Below are 7,572 nucleotides of genomic sequence, written 5' to 3' on the forward strand. Positions count from 1 at the left end.
TTGTATGACAATTGTTCATTCATTGCACACTACGGAGACTTTGCAGACTATGTAGGCCACCACCCATTGCCTGACGGTCCTGACAAAGATATAGGGATTGACAGGCAAGAGGAAGACGGTATGTGCATTATTAAAGAACACATGGAGCCATGCCCGGACGAGCAAGACCTGCCATTGCCCACTGGAATCGAAAGTTTGCAAGGCACGTGGGTTATTTATGAGCAAATTGGAGAATTATTATTTCATGTGCTTCGCATGTTTTGAAAATTGGCAAAATTTATTTTCCACTCACTGTTTCATTGTTGTTTTGAATAGACATAGCACACATTCATCTATGCCCGGACGATCACCTCGTGTCGGTGCCCACTAGAATCGAAGAAGTGCAAGGTAGTGCAACATTTAGCATGAAGTGAAGAAATATTATTTCAAGCATCCGCTTACTTTGCAATTGCTCATTTGTTGTAGCCGAAGGGGGCATTCCCTGGTGACCGTGATGAAGAGCAGGACATGCTGCCTACTGAAATCGAACATCTGCAAGGTATGTCGGTCATTTATGAGGAAAACTTGAACATTGTTAATTCATATACTTGGCATATTTTGAAAATTCCTAGAAGTAGTACACTCAAAATCTTTCATCATTGTTTTCGACGGACACAGCAGACAGTGAGCCATGCCCCGATAATGACCCCGGGTCAGTGCCCGTTGGAATCGATGAAGTGCATGGTATTCCATCGTTTATCGAGAACTGACTTATTTTTCTTGCCATTTGCTTATTTTGCAACTTTCCCAGTTCCTGCCACTGTAGTCCGAGTGGGAGGGGGAGTTACCATAACGAGATGATAATCGGCACGGCTGCGACATTCGACACCTGCTACCAGGACTCCATACACGAGGGCAAGCTCGAAGCGAAAATAGAATTAACTGTGGATGAATTGTCGAATGTAGCTTGACGATGTGGTTGAACATGCTTTTGCAATTTTTTTGACTTGATTTAGGTGGTGAAGGATATATATTAATTGCCTAGATATTTGTAGCCTTTTAATTCATTTCTGTAATTTACATATCACCCAAGCTAATTGGCAAGCGTGGTGACACTTTGACGCATTCCTCACATTTTGCAACTCCCGTGGTGAATGTTGTGTCACTATTTACCTTTGCTGACATTGTTGTAGTGTTACAAACTGCATAAGTTATCCGACTTTACTATGTTATGTGAATCGTACTTATGGTACTTCGTGTCTTGGTTCGATTTTTGTCAACGCTGGTACATTATATTGAGCAAAAATTTATGTATGTGTACATTTTACGAATATCCATTTAAGAGTAAATGGCGGGATTGAATGTCGTAGTGCCTTCGTAAACTATAGATTGGATTAAAATGAGGACCCATTAAAATGACTAAAGTCATGATTACCATGGTAACTAATTCACAAATGAGTTTATGTATATTTCCTTGTCACTGGTATGTTCTTATGTGGGTTAAGATGATGAGCTTGGTTTGTGAGAACTGTAGTATTACAACTATGGTGCAACTAACAAGCTGGCAAATGAGAAGTAATTTGTTGCAAGAAACCAAATAACATCAATCTTACACATCATTGAAGTATTCAAGTCACTGCCAATGTCATAGTAATTATGGTACAATGGAGGATAATTGTACATTTATTATATTCAACCATCACACCAATTGCTTTTCAAATTTACTGAGAGATTGGATTTGGTGGTTGGGTAGATAATGAAGTAATTGATTCCTCCTTTCAGGATGATTATAAATACCATGAGATCATTGTTGCCTACAAGCAATTTTGCAGCCAAGGTATTGTTCCACTTTGAACTTACCTGAAGAGCATTGTGACACTTTCAACGTAGTTGAGCAGAATTGTGGTAAAAAATAGCTACTTCAAATTATTCTTCTTCATTTATTTTGCAGTTTACCAAACTCGAAGTTACACGATCTTTAGTGCAATGTACATTTTTGTCAACTGTCAAGAATGAATAAAACATCTGTCGGGACCGACAATTCAACTAGGCGGGCCATTCAATTTCATAAGTTTCTCTCTTTTCGAAAATTGGAAATGGTTGGATTGTCCAATACAAGTGTCTTAGCTTAATATGTTATTGTAGATATTATAAGTTTATCATTTTTTGCAAGTAACAAGTCCTTCTAATACAAGTAGACTTACATATTGAAGGCATCACAAGCATTATCTATCAAATTACATTTTTTAGATATTATTCCATATGTTGTGAGATTCTCGTTTTAAAACAGGTAGTTGATAAGAGATAATGGGTTCATCCACCTCCAGCAATGAAACATTCAACTCCAATATGTATCCGTCGATACTGGGTTCATCCGCTGAATTTCCCATCGTTTAATTGTCAAACGATGAGGAGGTAAGAGTTCAGCACTATGGTGCCGAGTTCGATGAAGTGTCAAGTGCAGAATCTTAAGTCACCGAACAGCGTTCTCGATCGAGTCTTCAAAGTAAGGGTCCAATCGAATCACCGTCCGACTCGGATGAGTGGGTGGCTCATGTTCCACCTCCAGAAGTAATTGTCTTTTACTTAGACGAGTCTGATGGAGAAAGGGGGGAGATGCTTAAATTGTCGAAAGTAATGTAAGTGTACAATAAATGGATGGTCATTTTGTAGGAAATTATGTATAGTATTTTGTGGTATGGATATTTTGGTCACTTCCTCTACGTACGTGCAGAAACGGCATATCCATAATAGGCAATCGTAGTAGTGTAGGTTTGGAAGCTACTATTGTTCCTGACTGTCGAGAATTACAGAGACCGTCTGTCAAGAATGACATGTGAATTGTCAGGACGTGATGCTGATGTTTTTCTTGCTCACTATGGTCTCATGAAAATCAATTTCTCATTTCGACAAACTGTCAGTCGAAGTTAATAGAACTTCTATGATCAGCTAAATTTATAGTAAGAAAAATGTATTCATCTCGTTTGTGGTAATGAAACTGTAATGATCGGTAATTTGCTTGCGAAACATAACGACCAAATTTGTATTGGCATATGATAATAACAACAGATTCAGAAAATAAGTTAGGAAGGTACAATGCTTATTTAAATTACGTTTTCGGAGATTACATTTCACAACCACTTTTACACATCACGCTTGTTCAAGTGGCTTGTGATACAACTCATGGGCTTGAAGCCTAGTACCAGCTTCAAATGTTGTCTGTAACTCATTCTCATCCTCGAAGACAATATACTACTGCATGAGGTTGCATTGGTTCGACGTTCGTAAAACCACTTCTGCATTGTTTTAAGAATGTGCTCCACCAAGCACGTGATTGGAAATGAACGAGCATGTCTCAACATTGAGTTCAGTGATTCTGCATTGTTGTTTATCATGATATTGTATCGGTTGCCCACGAATAGTGCTCGTGACTAGAATGAAAAATCGGCTTGCTCCAAATACCCGTAACATCTTTCGCTGACCCTACAAATTTGCCCCATCAGTCGTTTGAAATCTTCAACCCGATAAGTTGTAGCAGCTCGTTTGAATAGGAATATTGAACTTGCGTTAAAGTGCCGCTGGATTAGGTTCTTTTCCACATGCCACATACAACAACCATGATGAGACAAAGAAAATAAGTGAGTAATAGCTCTTTCGATAGTTCTTTTCCTCTCCGAAACTAATACAAGTTTATTTGAGTCGCTTATAAGATCTTTCAAGTTAGACATAAACCACATCCAAGATCTGTTTGTTTCGGAATCCACGATCCCACACGCTAAGGGATAAATCTTTTTTTGGCATCTTGAGCAGTTGCCATAAAAGTGTACCCTTGTATAGACCTTTCAAGTGACTACCATCAATGCAAAAAAGGGCCTCAAGTACTGCATATAACCACAAATACTTGCACCAAAAGCTAGGAAGAAATAATGGAACCTATTGTGCGAATTAAGTTTGATGTGGGTTAATGTCCCCAGGTTATTCTCACCTAGGACGTGATAGTATGAAGATAGTTTCTAAAAACTGTCATCTGATGTCCCATGCAGCATGTGTAAAGCAGCCACCGTCCCCCTACGCGCCTTGCTGTAACTTATTTGGACACCGAGCTCACGTTCCATGTCACGTGCAATAGTGCTCGGATCATACGATTGGTTTAGATTATCTAATTTTTCAAAAATGTGGTCAGCAATTATAGAACTCGTTGCTTGTCGATGCGCATTACTGCGAAAATCGATGGAACATGTGTGAACATTATTGAATTTACAGATCACAAAGGTTGCAGACTGCTTCACAGTAAAAGCACGTAACATCCACTTGCAGCTACTGTCGGCGCATACAAAGGTTAACATCTTTATGCGCTCAGTTGAAATTGAAACTTGTCTTTCAAAGCAAGTGCACGAATTTTCGAGCACAACTCTTTCTTGCTGAAGAATATTTCCTTTTCAACAAGATCAGATGTATTCACAGTTCTCATCAATTTATATCCATCCGTACCATTGGAATGTGACGAAGACTGCTCGTCGTCGACATCAACAGAATTAGCATCCTTTAAACTAGGTGATGGGTTATCCAAGTTCTCATATAATGGTGCATTCCTGTTATCATACTCATGTGTTTCAGGTGCATTATTGTTTGAGACACTATGTATTTAATTCACCAAATCATGCTCCAGGTTTTGCAGAATATCCATTGCGGCAAATGAAGGATCTTGAAAATTTGCATCCCTTCTCATGTCAACACTTGGGAGATCAGATTCCAAAATAGTAACGCAGATAGCAGTACTTCAATTCAATTTGAGCGCGAGGATCAACAATACCAAGTTTCTCCTTCAACCTTAACAAAAGTTCGGCTACGGTAATTATTATTGGCACCAGAATGGAAGTAGTTTTGTCCCATCTCTACTTCCATTCGTGATCCGTATGAACAAAATTTCCCCCATACGACACGATGAATCTTAAATGATTACTCATACATGAAATGTTGGGATCGTAATGGTAAGAATTCAGAAAGAATAAATTGGCATTTATTAGCATGAAAATCGCACTGCATAATACGTAAATCAGTACAATAGCAAAAGGTCAAATCAAGGGTTTCCATCATTTTGAAATATCTGAATTGAAAGTAAAATTGTATAACCCGACAGTTTGTAAATGTCGGGTTCGACATCTCAAACGTCTAACCCAACGGTCTGTAAATGTCAAACTCGACAGCTCGACTGTCGAGAATATCAGGAAGCAGATGGTATTGGATTTCTCAGGCTTCTTCAACACATCACATTAAGTGTGGTCATTATTATTCAGCTACCAAATGACAAAATGTAAATGGCATCCGGGCCTTGTCATTAAAGAGAACTTAATGGTGGTAATGGAAGAAATTACTCAAAACCTTAATGGTGATAATGCCATTTTGTGAATGATTCCAAAACCAAACAAATGAATCCATAATACTTTCAAAAATTTCAAAGAAATATACCCATGTTGTATTTAACATATACAAATAAAAAGCTATAAAAGTAAAATATAAATAATTTGTAATTGCAAACCTCTCAAAATGGATGAAGAATGCAACACAAATATCTTATTGATCAATGAAAATGAAGAAGATGGAGAAAATGTAGGGTCTCTTGTTTATGTTACGTTTTCAAATTTTTTTGGTGATTTTTTATTAAAAAAAATCATATTAATCAATAAAAAATACATTTCTCCATATTTTCTATATAGAAATTAAATGATCACACAAAGTCAATGCTTTTTCTTCAAATCAAGCATTTAATGCTACTAGAAATGTATCATTAAGGGTAATTTGGACTTTGCACTCCAGAAATGTGACATTTTCTCTCACAAAAAGTGAAAATGACAAATTTTTTGAAACTTTTATTTTTTGTGACATTTTTGTAAATTCCCCAAAAAAATAATATAAAAAGCACCCAAACAAGTAGGAAACTGGCCAGAACCGTGTCAATCTCACCGCTTTATCGTTCACTTTGGAGTCGAGAAGATTTGCCATCGAATTCTATGCCATACCTTTTATACGTCTCCTTGTAATGGCAATAACTCATTTGACAATACCATAAGAAAAACAAGAGAATATTTCTTTCGAGCAATCTCTTCCCCTCCACACCAATTACAACAAATCCATCTACAACGGCATTCTCGATTTGAAATTTCTTCTATCAGTATACTTTTGAGGTCAAATTTACATATTTCACTTTCTAGTAACCATAATTATATTTTCCACCCTAGATGTTATTAAATATTCTTGAATATCTAAAAAAAAAAAAAAAATGGAACTAGAAATTATAAACTTTGAGAGTGCTCTCTTTGTAATTGTTTGAATGTCCCTAAGTGAGTTTATAATAATATTCTAAAAAATTTAAAAAAAAAAAAAAAATGGAACTAGAAATTATAAACTTTGAGAGTGCTCTCTTTGTAATTGTTTGAATGTCCCTAAGTGAGTTTATAATAATATTCTAATTTGCGACAAACACCCTTAAAGCCAAAAAATGAAGAACCTAAATGAAAACCCTGTAGAAAGAAAATCGTTTTCATTATGGTGATTAGGGCTACTGAAATAAAATAATGAAAATTACTGTGCAAATTAATTGTGAGGATATTGTGATTTGAAATTTACTGCAGTGTTCTAACATTAAGGGCATGTTTGATAGTGATTTTAGAATTGATTTTTTTTACTGTTAGGAAGAAAAGTGGGGGGCACCTGTGAATAAAGAAATAAAGAATGAAGGCTGAAATAATGAAATAACAATAAAAAAAATTTAATTTTTTGGGTGAAAACTCACCCCCCCCCCACCGGGGAAAGGGGGGCTAAATAACAAAATAAATAATCTAAAAGATTTCCAATAACACAATTATAAAATATAAGCTTAATAATTATAAAAGAGTTGGGATTTCTCCATCTAATAGGAAATATATTGAGGTGCTAATGTGTGACATCAATGATGGGTTGATATATCGGTGTGTTGCAAACTCGAGATGAATGAAGTCATGTCCAAATTTGTCGCTATGAAATACGAATCAAAGAAATCATTTTAATTAAATATTTTCAATCTAACAATTAGACCTCATCTCAGTATTTAGTAATGTACAAATCTATGTCAGGGATTTATTATTACAAAACTATTGAAGAAAGTCTAAGCTTAAGGATTTCAAGTAAATAGACGAGCGAGGCGGTGTTATATAACTCTATGTTAATTATTGGATCTTTGACAAGGTAAAACATTAGCTAAGTATAAGAGTTCAATCTCACATCTTTATAGAATGGGCATACACTAATAATTAAACTCGACAATGTCCAATTATTGGAGTTTTAATTATAGAGGTCCGATGGGGTTCCCATGATAGCTACATAATCAATAGATTGGTATATAGTCTTTTTCTACTAAAGCATCATTAAAGGATTCTCTATTTTTAAAAAGTATATTCTATTATTTAGAAAGTATCTATAAATTTAGAGATGTTGTAAGAGAAAAGTTTATTAGGGTTTAGAGGTGAATGACAATTATACTCCTATAGCCCTAGAAATAATTATTGTTGTATTCCTAATTCTATCCTATAAATACAAGGCTTTGGTTCATAATAA

The 7,572-nt window shown here is 35.8% G+C and overlaps 1 long non-coding RNA gene across 1 annotated transcript; it reads left to right on the forward strand.

Moving 5' to 3' along the window:
* The first annotated feature begins 314 nt into the window (after positions 1–314).
* On the forward strand, positions 315–1,189 carry LOC111366437. Its single transcript, XR_002697652.1, has 3 exons — positions 315–387; positions 466–538; positions 791–1,189. It is a non-coding gene; the product is annotated as an uncharacterized LOC111366437 (long non-coding RNA).
* The last annotated feature ends 6,383 nt before the right edge of the window (positions 1,190–7,572 follow it).

The sequence above is a fragment of the Olea europaea genome, chromosome 18 (assembly GCF_002742605.1).
Source record: "Olea europaea var. sylvestris chromosome 18, O_europaea_v1, whole genome shotgun sequence".
In the NCBI taxonomy this organism is placed as follows: Eukaryota; Viridiplantae; Streptophyta; class Magnoliopsida; order Lamiales; family Oleaceae; genus Olea; species Olea europaea.